The sequence below is a fragment of the Plutella xylostella genome, chromosome 23 (genome assembly GCF_932276165.1).
Source record: "Plutella xylostella chromosome 23, ilPluXylo3.1, whole genome shotgun sequence".
In the NCBI taxonomy this organism is placed as follows: domain Eukaryota; kingdom Metazoa; phylum Arthropoda; class Insecta; order Lepidoptera; family Plutellidae; genus Plutella; species Plutella xylostella.
This window is the reverse complement of record NC_064003.1, coordinates 8,773,819-8,791,499: the sequence shown is the minus strand read 5'-3', so window position 1 is coordinate 8,791,499 and position 17,681 is coordinate 8,773,819. Positions and strand designations below refer to the sequence as shown.

Here is a 17,681-nt window from a genome sequence, read left to right as displayed (position 1 = left end):
ATACTGAAATCAATGCTTGTAGTCCAAATACTTGTTCATAGGAACAAGGCCTAAACTAGTATTCCGCTAAAAAAATATCGAAAAAATAGGGTTTCGAACATGGACATTGTTGCATAAATTAAAACTTGTGTTAAATAGGCAACTCAATTAGTCCGTTATGTAGGATATGTAAGAAAGTGGTGACTAGTCTGGTGGTTAGCTAGTCCATCTACTACAGAAACGAGACTATGTATACTTGGATCAACAGAGCGCCTATCTCAGTTATTGCAACACCTAGTATACTCAAGAGTTAGATTGGCTGAGCTGTCTGATATGTACAAGGGTCCCATTCGAGAGAGCCACGTACAGGAATTTCGCCTTTTTCAGGATAGAATAGATAGGGTTCCGTACGGAAAATTATTTGGGAACCGCTGGTGTAGAGCGTTGGCAAGTCAGTTGGGCAACGTGCCAATTTTTTCGTATTTATGTAATAAGTTAATACTATTTTGGTAGCGAGATCGATTTTATTTTAAAATGATTCAAACAAAAACACTAAGTATTGTAGCATAGAGGTTGGTATAATGTTGTACATATATTGTATAGTTTCCGTTGCGAAGTTTATGCGTGAATATTTACATTTATAATTTAAGGTAAAGTGACAACATCGTATAGCAATAAAATCTACTCGCCACCGCATGATTCTAAAACGAAAACAATCCTGTAATTTAATCACAAATGTACACACAATTGCATGTTGGGCGAGGCAAATACAACGTAATGGACTTATCAAAATTTTCATTGAATCGTGGTGCAAGTACTTTAATATTCATAGCATTCTTCCGAGATCTTGCATTCGGCAAATGTGAGCCAACATCAACCTTATGTGCTGTGGACACAGCGTATATAAGGTACTTGACCCGAGCGCGGTAAGTAGATGCTGCCATATGCAGTGCATCTTTCATATCAAAGCTTTTACTGCGCATAAAATTGGACATCCCGACATGCTATTCAAATGTTACCGGCAAATATTATTCTGTGGTTTGTAATTCTTGCGAAATTGGTACTGGGATACCGAGAAAGATTGAATAATATGAGTTTTTTATATAATTGAGTAAGGTAAAGGTAACAAGATAAGTGAACTTCGTTTCGTGAAGTGACCAGTATTTAAGAAAACAATAGGAATATAGGTAGCTAGCTAACCTATAGCCAAGTTTCTCACTAGTCTAAATCTACTTAAGCCTGAACTACATAAGTCCTACCGCCCTACTCAACGAAATTCGTCCAATACTTAACAGGGCTACATTCCATATCCAGGGTTAAATTACCCCTACACCGAAAAGGCTAGCGTAAAGACGTACATTAAATTTAACAGAGCATATTATGGGCATTACCAAATAAAAACAATAATATTTTGCTCAAATTTTTCATTAAATGTTTGAAAAAATTGGGGTCGTTTGGTGTCGGCATTTTGTGAGTGGAACTTTTTCATTGCCCGTGAGTGTACATTTATGTTGTAAATTGTAATGTTATAAAATCATAAATGTTGATACTAAATACCCTACCTACTTGCAACCCAGGTACTTAGTATTTGTCTCAATTTGAAGTTTTCAAATAAAGCACAAAAGCTTCCAATATTTTCCGAGATAGCATGAACGTTGCACGAATCCAAACGGGTGATTTGAAGCTGATTTATGCCGACCTAACCGCCGCATTACCTGTGTACAGTACACCTCACAGTTGCAGCACTTTAGCTTTTATGCCACAAGGCTTAAGATCGATACAGAAACCAATGTGTTACGTAAAGTGTAGTCCCACTGTACTTCACAACACAAATAAGCCGATGGTTGCTATCAAGCAACTTTTAAAGCCCTATTCGGTGGCAGCAAGTCACGCAAAATATTTACTATCTTATCGTAAAGTTTATGTCACTACTCGTAAATATGTTGTAAATTTCTCTTTACATAACTATTTATGTTCCAAATGTAAGTTGGAACTATGTTAGATAAAAAACATGGTAAGTACATAACCATAGCACACTAAACTTGTACGTATAGATAGTTGTATTTTGTTGGCAGAAGCGACTGGCGTCCCAATGAAATAGGTAGGTAAAGGGATCAAATTGGCACTGGGTTGGCATACATATCTATGTTGCTGACTGTACTTAGGTCATTGAGGCTACCACTCCACCAAAACGGATGACAGAGATGTGTGATTTAGTGTATGGCACTGGCAGGTAACGGCTGTATGAAGGGATCTTAAATCAGAATTATATTTGAATTTTCTAGACGCTAAATAAATCACACATCGAATAAATTTGTAGACCAGCAACAGACTAAACTATAGCTTTATAGCTTCGTTAAATAAAAAAACACACACATAATATTATAATTAATTATACAGTAAGTACATTAAGCGGAATATTTCCATGATCTTTTCAAACTAAACGACTGGATCAATTTAAATGAATTTAGGCAGAGAGATAGATTGAACCGAACAGAAGATAGGAATTCTTTAATGCTCAGATCCCTGAGGGAAGAAAGTATGCAAAAGCTATGTTTCTGAAGATCAGTCCCTCACGGAAATATTTTCAAATTTCATCTCGTATTACGCCGGGGCTTATTGGTGACGATGCTCCCTAAGTACCTGGGGGGTTACTCTTGAAATCGACGAACGAACGAACGAGAATTTTGACCCAATCCACACGTTTAATACAACGAGATAGAGTCGTGGCTCGCTCAACAGAGCTCCGAAACTTCGGAGAGTATCCCTTGGTATATTCATTGCCGTAAAACCATACAAATAATAAACATTTAATAACAATTTTCTTAAGCCCATATCCTCAGTAATGGTAGGTTTTTCATTCACCTAATACACACGAGGGGCATTAGGGGCGCTGCGACCATATAAAGACACGGAGGTGAATATTGCGTACTTATGTACGGAGATACACAATAATATACAGGGTGAAGTATTATCGTTGATAAAAAAGCGAATATTCTACACTGTACACTGTAAAAAACGGTTTTGTTATTTGTATTAGTAAAATTGAGTTTTTCCAAATTCCTACGATTATAAGCAACTGGATGTCAAACGTCTTATAAATGAGATTTTTAAAGTTTAAAACCCATTAAACAAGGTTGTTTTTTTTTATAGTAATACAGCTTAAGTCTACATTTTCCCTCCCTGTGTATGTATATAGGTAGATGCAGTGGAATTCGATAGACGCGGCAAAATTGCTCGGTTATTATGCGGCGTCGCATTTTCTTCGCTCGATATTTTATACGAGCTTCGAGCCTGAGATCGCATTAGTCATCTTTATTGTGTTCCTGCATCGTGGCAGAAAATAGTTTTAGTACTAAGTGGATGGCTTAGAATAAGTAGCTGTACACTGTACAGCAATGCACCTCTGGCTACCGGAAAACCTTTTAAGGCTAATCTTGAGATAAGTAGTTATATCTGAAAACGTAAGTTAAATAATAATATTTAGTTTTTTATGCAGTTATATTATGCATAGAATCATAGAATAACAAGTATAGTAGCAACCGTTATTATATGATAGAATTCAATGTAAGTTCTGTTTCGTAGCACTGTTGCAGATTTCGTAGGCTTCGTAGCACCATACTGGTAGTTAAGTCAGTAGGGTAGTATAAATTTACTCATAAAAATTTCCTCTTATGAAAACGTTCCTCTGTTAGTGTACCATTAATAATTCCCTTAATGTAGAAGCGGACGAAGTACACGGCCGCCATTTTCAAAACAATCAAAGTGAATCACCAAAAAAAATACAGCACAACAACTTTTTGGCAAATAAATGAACGAGAAAAAATTCACGCAGAAAAAAACAAGATTACATTTAGGTTTGGAACTTTAGCCTCTAATTTACTGGCTAGGACCTTGGCTTGTCGCCTCCAGCCCTGGATACAATCGACAGCCTTATTTTGGTTCTAGTATCTATTCTAACACAATCATTTTGAAATCATGGGAACCACTTATATTTAAAATAGTAGGTATATATCACCACAAATAGTAGAAAATACCAAAAAAATGCTTATAAACTAGGATCATGAACGCGATCTGATAACTTACTATAGCATGTTAGCGCACATTTTATTGAAACTAATAATATATACTTTATAACTACCTAATAAGTAATTATTTACTCCCTAAAGTTTTTACTTTAGGGAGTAAGTCACGTTACCATTTTAATTTTGGCGATTATTCAAGGCGTTCAGAAAGACATCCTAAGTTACCATCTATCGGCTTGCTTTACTTGTATTCATCATCACGACCCATTACGTCCCCACTGCTGGGGCACGGGTCTCCTTCCAATGAAGGAAGGGTTTAGGCCTAGTCCACCACGCTGGCCAAGTGCGGGTTGGTGGATTGGTACTTGTATTAACAGTCTTCATATCAAAAATAAACATAACAGTAAATGTTCAGAATACGCACAGCGACGCTGTTCAAAATCTATTAGCGTCAATAGGCACAGCATAAATTGCTTTTCCTGATCTCTCAGATTCCCAGTTTGTGGGTAAATTGATCCTTGCGCGTTTGACAATAAGCTTCTGTGACTTATCGGGCTTCTGTTCCTTTGTTTTCGATAAACAAATGCAGTCGAATTTTCTTTGTCGACTTATGTAGTCGACGCTCAAAGGGTTCCGTACCTATTTTGCATATTTACTTTCATCTCGCCATATTTTGGTATCTAAGTTAGGTACTTAGAATACATAATAATGGTTATGGTTTACTCTTCATAAAAAAAATGCTAGAGTTTAAAAAAAAATTGGATTGGTTGGAATGTAAGGCAATTTTAATTATGTGCATGCAGTTTTTCGATGTCGGTGGTGTTATAAATCAACACTTATATTTTTCATCACTTTCTTCACAGTCGCCATATAATGATAATAGGTAATATGAGTATTAAGTTTCTTATAATTATTATACATATAATCACGGCACCATAAACATTTATAAAACGTCCCTCTCGTTATTGTTGCCTTTGCGACTCGCCAGCTCGCCACCAGAAAACAATAAAAATGGCATCGATTTCTACAACCGCGCCATTAAAGGCAATCCCTCTAATGGAAATTTGATTGTTTCACGAATGTGATTGGGCCCAGAACCTATAGTTATTTACGATCTTTTCACGAAACAAGAGTTTTTTCGTGACTTTTCATAGGTTGGTCTTGAAGGGATATAAATCTGTTGTTCTATGCGGAAGTAATGCGAGCTGTTTTGAAGTGGGTACATACAAGGAGAGCTATTGAGCATAATGGACGCCCTCTCGCTCGTAGTTGACAGAACACTTATGAACACTGTTGTTGCGTCGCTTACTCAATCAAAAACCTATTAAGTACATGTCATTGACGCGTAAAAAATATTCACTATACATTCGGCCAGCCTGTATAGAATAGAATAGAATACAATAGAATAGAATTCATTTATTCACAAGAAACAAGGTTATTATTATAACAATAAGTGGACGTATATTTTCGTTCGGATTTTAAAATGATAATATGATAGCCAGCACGTCCTGCATAACAGTGGCCGACAATGATTGCTTAAACACTAAGCTAGTATACTAAAATGTCGTCGGAAAGCAGAAAATATCCTCTAAAACGACGTAATTAATCTGCCAAGATCATAATAATTATTCTGGTGCTATGATTTCCTGTGTGATATATCACCAGCCGGTTGAAAATCACATGTTAATATATTGCAGAGCTTCGCTTCACTCATTGAGAGTGCTTAGCGGTTCCCTGCGGGTAGCTGGAAATTTTGGTGCGTATAATGTGAACTCTATACGGCCATTTGCATTTTATTGAATACGTGATGTTTTAAGGCGCTCCTGCTTGGTCGTATAATGGGGTATTTCAAGAGTAAGGTTCATAAGTGGGGACGCGAAGTGCGTTACTTTTATACCTTTAAAGTTGAATTGAAGAAAGTATATTCATAATGTTAAAATTTACCATTATTATTACATTGATAACGTCTCATTGCTTAAAGATTGACTAATTCAGTTTTTTTTTTTATATACAAAATAGAAAACCTCTCAGCTTTGTTTTCCCATATCAATCTTAAATTGTATTTGAGACTTATAAAATATGTCGATATTAATATGAAAATCCTTAGTCTATTAATACCTTACCTCGATTTAGATAACATAATTGGAAAGTTAGAAATAAATTTAATTTAGGTAATTGTAATTTACGGCACCACAGACCGCAAATGGAATAGTTTTAGATATTCAGTGAGCCGCACACTAATTGGGTCGGGGGGGTCACTATGGAAATGGAATGAACGAACGAACGAGAGCGTTCATGCACTCGGTACGCTTATCAACGAGAGAGAGTCGTGGTACGCGCAGCGCTTTGAAGCTTGGGAAAAACGAAAAGACTGGCTAATCGCGACTACGATGGTGAATGCCATAATACATTCGGCACCACAAGTTGATGTGTTTGCGGATGGCTGGCCAAAGTTAAAAATGGCATGTCTGAAATTTTGTGAGTCTGATGGATAAATATTATTAACTAAGTATTATTATTATTAGAACATTATTATTAACTAAGTATTATTATTATTGCGAATCTATGTAGCGCTAAGGTTTTTCTTTTAAACTGTAATGCTATGTAGTGTGATGATGAATAAATAAATAAATAAATCGCGACTCTATATCGTTGCATTATCCGTACTGATTGCGTAAAAACTCTCGTTCGTTCGTTTTAAGATTTGTATAGTAACTCCCCCCCAGGAGCCTGCCCGGCATCGAACCCCAGAGTGCCCCAGACATTACCATTGGATTATACAAACTCATTATTGAATTCCCCGCATTTGGCTCAGCAAAAACCAAAATGCAAATTTCTGCAAATAGTTTGAAAGAATTTAGAAAGGAAGCAACTCTAGCTGTACGTTGGTTAATTAAATGACTGGATTCGATTGCCATTTTGTAGTCGAGTTCGCGAGTGGAGACCACGAATACCTAAACTTACCTAATATGCTTTTAGCTATTCTATTCTATTTATAACGAGAATAGAATAGAATAGAATGCTTTTAGCATTAAGCTCCCCTTTCGTACAACTTTATTCTTTTGTCTAATATAGAGCTAAATAAATATGAACCTATGGTGTATAATGTGAGGTGGACTGTATTGATTGGATGAAGAAGGGCGAGGACTTCTCAAGATAATGTATATATTTCAGATTGCTCATGTAAATATAGAAAATACTTCATACATGGAAATTAACACTGAATACAAAACACTCTTAAGCAGCGGAGCTTGGCCTAAATATGGTTATGGTTGTGACCATAAACGTTCTGGTACATAATAAATGCTTTTTTTTATTTTAATCTTAGATAAACACAGAAATATTTCTATGAAATACAAAATTAGGCAGATTTTATATTTCGATATACAGCTTGTAAAAACCATTGAATCGTACTTTAGGAAATTTTGCCAGACATTTATTCTAAAAGATCTAAGCCACGGATTTAAAATAAACCCCTATAACACGCTATCGCACACATTAATCAGCTATTCAAATCCTCAGTGGGATCCATTTGAACTGTCAACACCGAGTCGCTACTCATTAGAATAATCGCGGATTTACTTAATACCCGACACTTCTGAGGCCTATACAGAGTGGTAATTGGAAAACTGGAATATAACTGATAGTTTCTTCGAAACATGACAGCCTGGTACTCGCCAATCCTTGTCGATCCGCACCGATCGAAATAATTCAATTAGGATTCACAGCCGACGCAAGATTGGGTACAGACAGATAACATTGACAAACGACAGTCACACAGAACCTCTGTGTAGGTATCGTTACTGAAATATGTTCCGATATTACTCACTCGAGCGGTGGTAGCTCAGTCGGGTAAGCGCTCGCACATCTAGATAAATGTGAACCCACCAACCCGCAGTGACCAAGCGTGGTGAAAATATGCACAAAGGTTCTATTCGAGAGAGCCAGGTACTTACACCCCACAGAAAATACAATAGAATAGAATTCACTTGACACACTAATGTCGTCATCTATTGTTGTCCAAAACAGTGTGATGTGAACTCTGAATTGAAATACGCATTTGTACCTTTAGAATTGCAAATTCATATTTCAAGTGCTAGAGCCGTGTTGTACCAGCCAATCAAAATTGTGTCCGAGCATAGAGATTTCTGCATCTGTTTAGATTGAATTGTAAACTGATTAGCGGAGTAGCTCGCAAATGTAGTTTCTATGCCTATTGGATGTAGGGTAGGAATGGAATGGCTGCACATGTTGGTGATGTTCACAAGCCGCAAATTGAACCATTAGGCTTGGATGTGGAATATTGCTGCCCAGAATGTTACAAGTACACTTGTCGTTCGCTAAATGGGCTATGATCTGCTTTTCATATTCTGTATCACAACTGAAGCATGGCTTCTTTACGTTTGAACTTGATTTAAGCACTTAACCATTGAAATGAAATATGTTTTTGTTTTTTTACGATTTTATGACTCAATGTAAAATTTAATTAAAAAATGGGGGAATCGTTTAATATTTTTTTAAGATTTCGTCAATATATCGCGCATCACGAAAGTTTGTAAACACACCTTTGATTAGGATAGCAATTCAATATAAATCAAATGACAGAAATAACTACCCCTATAGATACTGTCCAATGAAACATAATGTTTTCTAAATTATAAACATAATGTTTTTCCACCTGTTATGAATGTCTAAGTTCTAACATACGTCCTCAAGGAAGGGATTATCCTACATAACCATTACGGAATGATAATAATTAATCATGACATACCGATAATCCGGTTACGACGCTATATTGTTAACGCTTGCTCCGAATAATCACATTTGGGGTCCAATTCACTACCGCACGTCTTTATTTACGTGTTCATTGCAAATTGTTATGCAAGTATGTATTTCTGTTTTGATAAGAAACGGCACTAGCATTATAGCAGACCCGTGGTGAGAATGGGCTTCTTGTACCGGCATTGTCATCAGCCAACAAAACAATAATAAATAGGCAAATCCCAAGGACGCACTGTAATATTGAACTTCTGTCTAAACGCCAACAGACATATGCCATGAAAATTGTACATCATTTTTTATCGTGACTTTTTCATCCTTTGACACCTGAGCGTCTCAGACGGTGAGTAAATTGAATTCAATCGCGATTCAATCAGGATTCAATCAATCAATTATAAGGTCAGCTGACTAATTTACCGGAATAATTTGAAACACGGTAAGTTTTGTAGTTGTTAATAAATTTTAAAGTAAGGAGAATCAACAGTAAAGTTTATGAACCGTATCAGACTCAAGTACTAAGTAGGTACTTCACACTCATCTTTTTGGAAATATCAATCATGTGTAGATCGAGAATTTGCGAAGAATTTTGTATTGTCTCTTTTCAGAAAATCGCTTTGGAAAAGAAGTTATTTATTACCTATTATGCCGCATTTAACCATGTTGGCAAAGTTAAAAACATACGACTACATATAACAATACAGTTACTTTTTGGATGAGAAATTTGTGGGACTGAGTGACGGTGCCACTCATTAAAGCTTGAAGTATTTCAAATTAAAATTATTTTATAGAAACGCACCTCGTGGATGAAAGGACTCCCTTAATTAACGGATTTTACCATAAATTTTAAGAAAACCTTCAAATTATCTGGCTTTGTCATGAACTTTTGGAAAGACGTTGGAAGAATCTTAATGGTGCTGTAAAATACAAGAAGTCTGTGCTAACTTGTCCATACTTTTACAACTTTCATCATAAACTAAAATATAAATTGTATGCAATAATCGTAATATTATTATTGGAGCGGTGGTGGCGTAATGGATAAGGCCTCGTCCTCTCGATCGAGAGACCGTGGGTTCAAATCCTGGCCTGTGCCAATGAATTCTTTCAATTGTATTTTTATCAAAAACTACCAATCGCATGATAGATCGGACAACATTTTTTCTTCTAGCGAAATTCCTGTTAGCATTCACGACAGTAACACGCAAAAAAAGAATGAGACATTCAAGTTTTATGTCTTATGTTACAGTTACAGCCCATTAGAATTACACATCAACTACATTTTATCCCGGAATTTCCACAGAAAAGTATTTTAACGTAAAGCTCTCACATAAACTAGTGTAACGATGTCGCTTATTACATGAAAAATGTATTAGAGGGAAAGTTGGCTCGTATTTAGTTCGCAAAGGACGTCGGTTCTTATTTCCTGATTGAACACTGTGTAACGGCTACGAAAAAACTATATAATGATCTACTGCTACTGTAATAATTGATTTATATCATTTAAATTACAGACTTTTAAAATAATGATGAAAATTCGAACTAACATCCGGTTTTACTTGGTTTTAAATACCTATGTTTGCTGTGTATATGTCGCAGGCATCTGGTTTAATCTCCTGTTTGATTGAACCGCTAGCCCGTTAATTGGATGACGCTATTCAGTTGTATGACTAGGCCGAACGTTGATTGTACAAGCGTCGCAAAACGTCCAACTAGTTAGCGGACTTAAAATCAGTCAGGTGGTGAATAAAACAAATATGGCGTCTAACAGCGAACAGCTGACACAAAAAGCACTTGTATTGTTATTATTTGCAAATAAATTAGCTTTAAAGTGCGATATTTATGTTAAAATAGTGTGACAACATGGATTTACCTATTATTACACCGCCGGCCAATAGTTTCAAAGAAAAAATGTGCTGAAACTGGATAATTATGAACAACAATATCAAGGTACGTTTATTGTTATTGTTTCGTTAATTTGTGAGATGAGAGCTTTGTAACATAGTCTTTTTGTTTACTCTTGTCTGGTCATGTTCATCCTAACCAGACATTACAAAGTTGCTATACTATATCCCATTTAACGACTTCGCTGAATAACGTTCAGTCAAGACGTTGGACGTTACAGTCAACCACTTGACGAGTTGTTCTTTAGTCATTCAACTGAGTAGCGTCATCCAATGAACGGGCTAGCGGTTCAATCAAACAGGAGATTAAACCAGATGCCTGCGACATATACAACACATATGTGAAATATACATAACTTTAAAATCGTAATCCATTTAATTCTACATAATCATATTACGTACTCGTATAATTGAATTCATAGCGGTGTAGTCCCTTAACAACTACAAAACCAGCTCAGGGATCCTGTAAACTAGGCGACCCTTTTGCGAAGAGCCAAAAAACGTAATGGGTGTAGTTTACTACCCTTCTAATTTATGAAGTGAACTCACTTCATAAATTAGCCGGGTAACTTTCGTTCAGCCGCGGTATCATGATGAAAGGCCCTAATTTAGATGAGTTTTAACCTCGCCACTGAAAATGTGTGTATGTGTGATACATTTTAATAGTGTTAAGTTTTTTTTTTGACATCATCCATCCTGTGATGGACAATTACTGATGATGTTGATGATGAGGGAACCTGTACAAAGTGAAAATTTATCAGTGACATACCCGTCTGCTGATGCAATACTCGGCATTCCATGAAACAGCAAAAAAGTTATTCCACACATTCTGCATAAGTAGTTTACAATGAAAAAGCTGTTATTTTTGTGACTGAAGTGTCAAAAACCAAAGTCTTTAAACTTCGTAATAATAATTAAAATTCCTTAGTATGATGGGTAGATTCGCCTGCTAAGGGTAATGCCACTGATAAAACCCCACTCCATAAACCTTTGTAAAAGCTACATAAAAGCTTGGGTTGGTAGTTGTACTCCTGAATTGAGCATTGGGAAAAAGTCAGTCACGAAAAGCAATTTATCCTCGCACATTTCCAAAACTCATTGAACAAAGTTGTACAGTTTGATGAGTTTTCCAACCTGGCTACGTTCGGCTGAGTACAGTTCGTACACTGAATCGCACAATAGTGCAATTCATTCTTTTTTACCTGAGTGTACTGTTTTGATACCCAAGTAAGTTAAGTCACGCGCAAACTAGCCATAGCCACCCACTTTTATTTGACATTATGTTACTTAATCATGTTCATGTAATTATTTATGTAAAAGTTGGACTACAAAATTGAATTTACTTGAATAAATTTTATTGAAATTCCGGCCCACCAGACGCCCACACTGAGTCCTGAGAGAAAATGTAATTTCCGCGTGAATACATAAATAAATATATTTCCCGAACGCCCCTTAAGACAACATTATAAGAAAAGTAAGTAAGTATCGGGGGATTTCCCGCCCCGTAATAGGTTTCCGAAACCTTTCCAGCCCACAAAGCAACTAAAAGCCGAAAAGCTCGCGGCAAAACCATTTGGGTCGTAACAATTTCTTGCATAATTTAGCCACAAAAGGGAACCCACATAAGTAGTGCTCGGCAGAAGATCGCTCCGCAACTAAGTACAGGCATTCTGCAAAGACTACAAAGTGACCAACAGTTGGACGATCCCTTATTGTAAGATCAATAATAACAAGTTCACTTCTGACTTTAATCATGAAAAGTCATGAGCCTTCCTAGACTAATACAAAGCTATAAAAGAAACATAATATGGCAATCATATTATTATTATTATTTCTTACAAGCCGCAATATGAACTGAAACCTAAAATAGTAGGAAATATCCACAAATAATCTGCAGAAACTATTTCAGAATCTGTGGCCTGTTAGTCCAATTTATAGAATTCCAGCTTCAGCAATTGCGGGCTTCAACTCGGTGCCGAGCGGTCAGCGACTGAATAGAGCGACGTCAAAGCACTCGCCGCCGCCAACAAAAGATTCAACAATTAGATCCGGAACGCTTGTTCCAATGTGCTCTCAGAAAGAAGCACCAGCAGCATCACACACCCATACAAGTTCCGTATTCTCTTTGGCGCACATTTCAATTATGCGGGCCTCTTCTGCTCTCACGTAAACACTGAATTTAAATAATACATATTTCTGTTTGTTGAAAACTTCTCAGAAGGCGGAATCACGCTAGCTTTAGAAATTTTAGCGAAGGTGCTCGTGTGCACAGAACATAATATATTACTCCTGCAAGCTACGACTAGCCGTGTGAGTTTGGCTCTTAACTAAACCGTATAAGGATGAAAGTATATGCGAAGGAGTATGTAGATTTACAAAAGTTGCAACGCTCTTGAGGAAGAGTGAGGCGGAAGCGTCGCCTGTACTAATGACCTGATGTCGCTAAGAAAATAAAATAAAGTTAAATAAATTGTGCCAACAGAGGCTCCCACCTTCCTTGTCATCCGACGCTCGAGTTGTAAAACACGCGGCAAAACGCTCTCACGAAACCTCAACTTACGTTTGAATCGTAAATTCCACTGTAAGATCTTATTAAACTTTTTGTTGGAGAGATCGGTAGTGGCGTGTAAAATATTGCCGGGGTCCGCACGCTGACACTTAATTTCGTGGTTCCGTAATATCTAATGGGAACTGGTAAGAAGTGCAATTTATGTAATTGATAGCCATTTTGCGGGAAATCCCTTTTAGTTTTAGGCACTAAAGTTTAAATTGTCATCTGATTACATAACTTATAGGTAGGTACATGATAGAATAGAAGATCGGTATCATAAGCATTAATGGAGGTTAGTGGCTATTGGAAATAATTGATACCCCATCCTTAGTTCAGTAACTAATACAAAGTGTTTCAAGGTGTGCTGATTTGCTGGCATTGACATACAGCTATAAAATACGAATAAAATAAGTTTTTTTAAGTATTTGTAGGAGTAGGTCTGTACAACTTTTGTCACAATTTATGTGAAGCTACAGTACGAAATAAACGGAAAATGTGATAAAATCAGGTATGTGTGTTATAGGGGGCCCTCAATAATATCCAGCGCTACACGTCTCCCGCTGGGCACGTGATTGGTGGATCAGTCTCAATTCTGATATTATTATTATTTTATTTTATTAGGAAAGCTAACAGCTTATATTATAGATTACTAGATTTTACCGCGAGTTGCGCTTTGCCTTAAAAAGAGTTCACCTGGGAATTTAAGGCTTACAACAAGGCAAGACTTAGACAAGGCAAGGCAAGAGTAACAAACATCGAGCTATCCATCCATAACATACTGGATAGGTCAATGTTTGTTACTCTTTCACAGGAAAACGTATAGTTAAATTTTTATGAAATTTTCGTTGTTGTAAGCCCTAAATTACCAGAAGAACTTTTAAGACAAAGCGAAACTGGCGGTAAAAGCTAATAATTTATATAAGTTGTTAGCTTTCCTATACTTTCCATACGTAAAATAAATAACAGCAAGATTTCAGCAAAGAAGTGCATTACTGTCCGTATCTTGTAAGAAAATTAAAATAACGAAGAAAGTAGTACATTCTGGCACTATGTTAGCGCTCAGTTAGTCTAGACTCCACCGGAGAGAATATAAAGTAGACTATTTGTGGAGCCACTTTATAACTGAGAAGACTCCTTTAGTGAAAGCATGTGGCGGGTGAAAGAACTTTATGAAAGCTTACAATGCTCACATTTGTTTTTTTATTGTGGGACTAAGAATCCTATTGAATTTTCTTGGATTGAATTCTCACTCTTAACACAAGATTTGAATCCTGCAAGCCAAATAGTTACATGTCACAACAACAAACTCTAGTCAATTGCATTTTGGTTTAGTAGTTAAGGACCCCCAGGGTCAGCCCTTTTCGACTTACTATTTGCAACACCCTGTATATATTTAATCAAAATGTCCAATTCAGCTTTTTTCACCATTGATGAAAGTTCTTCAGTGTGCCATGTGTCGGCTATTGACCGGCTATTGTTTACTGATAAACATCGTCCTTTTATTGAAAGAGCCTCCTTTAGTTACAACTAAGAAAGTAAATAACATTTAAACATGCCAATAAAAGTATTAAAACCCTATTTAAAAAAACCCTTGATTTTTCCTCTGACCTCAGCCAATCAGAGCACGTCTAGTCAGAGCCAAATGGTTTAATTTATTAATCAAACTGGACCCTCATCATCGCGATTCATTACACTTATCCAAACGGTAAAGTGTCACTTATAAATAAAAATAAATTCGATCGAAATACTTTAGTCAGAAGTGTTTAGAGGTGACTGGCATGAATTTTTCGTTCGAATAAATAATGACATGAATGTTTTATTTGGTGTATAGAGATTTTAACTACTCGTGCTTTTAAAATATCAATAGGTTCACGCTAAAAAAACAAATTATATTACCTATTCTTTTGAAATTAAAGTACCTACCTACATACGTTTACGAAATAACCTATCACTCCCTGTACCAACCAAATTTTATCTGATAACCAAACATGAATAAATCTGTTCATCAACTAATGGTACCTACATGTGTACAACTACATCGACTTATGAAGCGTTAAGCGTAATGCCGATAAGTTTGTTTGTTATTTTGACAACATTTATGATGCGTTATGGGGCGTTATAATTATAATTCATCGTCGTTTTGAAACTTTTTATCTGTAACGACCTTTGTAACTGACTGTTCCTGTAAAAGAAACATCATTTATAGGTGGGAACCTCTTAGTGGCATTTCCGTTTTTTGTTAAATGTTATAATTATGGTTCCATTTATACAGGATGTTCCAAGAAGGGTATACAATTTTTTTTATCTCGAATTTCGAAAACTCGTAAAAACAAAAGTTGTTCAGAATGACCCGCTGATTTACCTTAGTTTGCATCACCCGACGTATAAAACGTCGATGTTGGTATACGGTATACGGGGTTGCTGCAGGTTCTCCATGAACAAAATAAATACATAAACAAATCCCATCCTAAAGTACGTAGCCAATACTAAGGCCAAGATAAATAGACGAAACTAAGACGGATTCTTAGCTTAAGCACATGCTTAGAACACGAATTCACTATCATAGACACTACTTGAGCACAGACTAAGCTACGGAGTTCGCACCCTGACTTAGCTGAGTTCGAGTTCACATTTGTCAAGACTTGGCCCTTGCTTAGCACGCCGTTGAAATAAATAGTTGTGGTATTTATTATCAATTGGTTCGTTTATAGGATTTTTTATGGGAAAAACCGACATTCAAAACTAAAAATAAAAGAATCGCAGAACTTTGGAACAGCTAAGTTGATTTTAATAAAATATAGGTAGGCATTCTGGGTTATATTACCAACATAATATAACACTCCTATTTTCGCCGAGGGTTAATTAATAAATAAATATGAACGTGAACTTTTATAGCACGGGGAGAGTCGCCACCTGGCGGTAAGTGGCTGCACTAGTTCTAAGGAATTATTATTCTAAGCTCTCAGGCTGTCCACAGACCACATTTATACCAAATTTTCAAAAAAACTACGGAATTAAACTATGACCACAGATAAATAAATATACATTTGACGCAGATTTGACATAACAGGTTCTAAGCCAGTGACTTAGCCGAGCAAACGCTAAGTAGTGTCTATTTTAGAGACTCATTGCAACTCGACTTAGTTCAGGTGAAGTCGTACTTGGCTAAGCATAAGTTTCAGCAAGTGCTAAGCAACGACTATTTATCTTGGCCTAAGAATACTAATCCTGGGCCTAACTAAGACTGGGATATTCTTTATATACTTTCGTGCAGTATACCCCATGAAATTTCATGAATTTTACAAACTCATATAGGCACTCGTAGAATAAAATTTTCTTTAGAATTAAATGCTGAGTCATTTCCGTTCGGCTGATGATAAAATAAATTTAACATCCTTTATTGTGCTTCAGAATATATGAGATATCTCACGTCTTACCCTTATCACTCTTTCACCCTAAACTTGTGTACATAAGTTATTTTAAGACCATCAATAGTAACTGAAATACATAATATATGATGTATAAGGTTCACGCTAAAGTTATCGGCCCGAATCTTTTTAATGTAATATTTGATTTAGTTATTTTTGGACATGTTTTATTAGTTTTTTTATGTTGACTTAATACCTACGTATATTCACGAAATAATATTTATAATGTGACGTCATAAATAAAGTATGCAGATAATATACTGCACTGTTATGTTCAACAATAAATAGAGTTTAATCGATTCACATAAACATTTTCGTACGAACATTCCAATAATTATTTTGATCCAGTTTTTTTTCCTAGCGACCTTTGACCTTGTTTTAATTGGTTACATTGCAAAATAATTTATGAAACAACCATTTTTTTTTTACTGACTGCCGCATTCCTATTTTTGATAACCTCATGTTCTGGAATTAAAATACATACTAATGCTACCACAGGGTTATGGATAAGTTTAGATTACCCTGCAGATAAGTTAACATTGGCGTACGCAAAATAATATTAAGCAAGGCTGTCATCATCACTTTCCACAAATACTGCTGGAAGATATACAAAAACTGTTTTCATCGTCCTTTTATTAACGTTTGCTAACCTTTTTGTTTACACAAGTAGTTTTAAATGTCCATCAGATAGTATATAGAACCTATGGAACTAAAACAAAAAAAAACACTAGAAAAATACGTACGTTATTTAGAGCGGATTGGCAATCCCGGTCGCCCCATTACAGTGTGCGTACACGTTTTATGACGTACCATTTATTTTCTTGCGGCTTGTTTTTTGCAACGTAATTTATTTGACGCGTGATTTCACAACGAAAATACGTGCGTCAAATCTCCGCTAAATCCAACCAGAGAAGCTATAGTATCTAGTTAACAAATTGCCCTAATAAATTTAATTAAACTTTACCACCAGAATAAATCGGGCACCTCTGACCAGCACGTCATTTTTTTATTCCCCCGCGCG

At 36.1% G+C, this 17,681-nt stretch overlaps 1 protein-coding gene across 2 annotated transcripts in view; it reads left to right on the top strand.

The window, feature by feature from the left end:
• Window positions 1–17,681, top strand: part of LOC119692527 (octopamine receptor) — a 42,197-nt gene that overhangs the window by 21,897 nt on the left and 2,619 nt on the right. The window contains exon 1 of one of the 2 annotated variants that reach the window (XM_048629494.1): window positions 11,958–12,155. The exons of the other annotated variant lie outside the window; for it this stretch is intronic. The gene's annotated coding sequence lies outside the window, so the exon portion shown is untranslated. Of the gene's footprint in view, window positions 1–11,957; window positions 12,156–17,681 lie in introns of those variants that run through there. 2 annotated transcript variants of the gene reach the window in all.